Source organism: Pteropus alecto, unplaced genomic scaffold (genome assembly GCF_000325575.1).
Source record: "Pteropus alecto unplaced genomic scaffold, ASM32557v1 scaffold105, whole genome shotgun sequence".
In the NCBI taxonomy this organism is placed as follows: Eukaryota; Metazoa; Chordata; class Mammalia; order Chiroptera; family Pteropodidae; genus Pteropus; species Pteropus alecto.
In genome coordinates, this window is record NW_006436294.1 from 7,851,513 (window position 1) to 7,851,770 (window position 258).

The following is a 258-nucleotide window of genomic DNA, read 5'->3' on the forward strand; positions in this document are numbered from 1 at the left end:
GCCGGGGACGCTGGCTCCGCCCACAGGCCGGCGTGCGGGCCCCGCCCCCGAGCTTCCTCCCTCTCCGTTAGGGGCAGTGACGCTGACGTTTATCTGCCTGTATAGATTTGGGTAATTTTGCCGACTCAGACCATATTGCACTTCCCGAACCTGAGAGTTCGATTCCTCAGTTCGGGAGCGTTAGCCATCACCTTTTCAAATACTGGCCCCGCTCATTCTGTTGTAGCAAGAGAAAAATTCTGAGATGTCCCCAATTAG

General features: G+C 55.8%; 1 protein-coding gene across 1 annotated transcript in view; it reads right to left on the reverse strand.

Annotated features, from left to right (window-relative positions):
- Positions 1-258, reverse strand: part of ARHGAP39 (Rho GTPase activating protein 39) — a 61,679-nt gene that overhangs the window by 59,610 nt on the left and 1,811 nt on the right. The window lies entirely within an intron of this gene.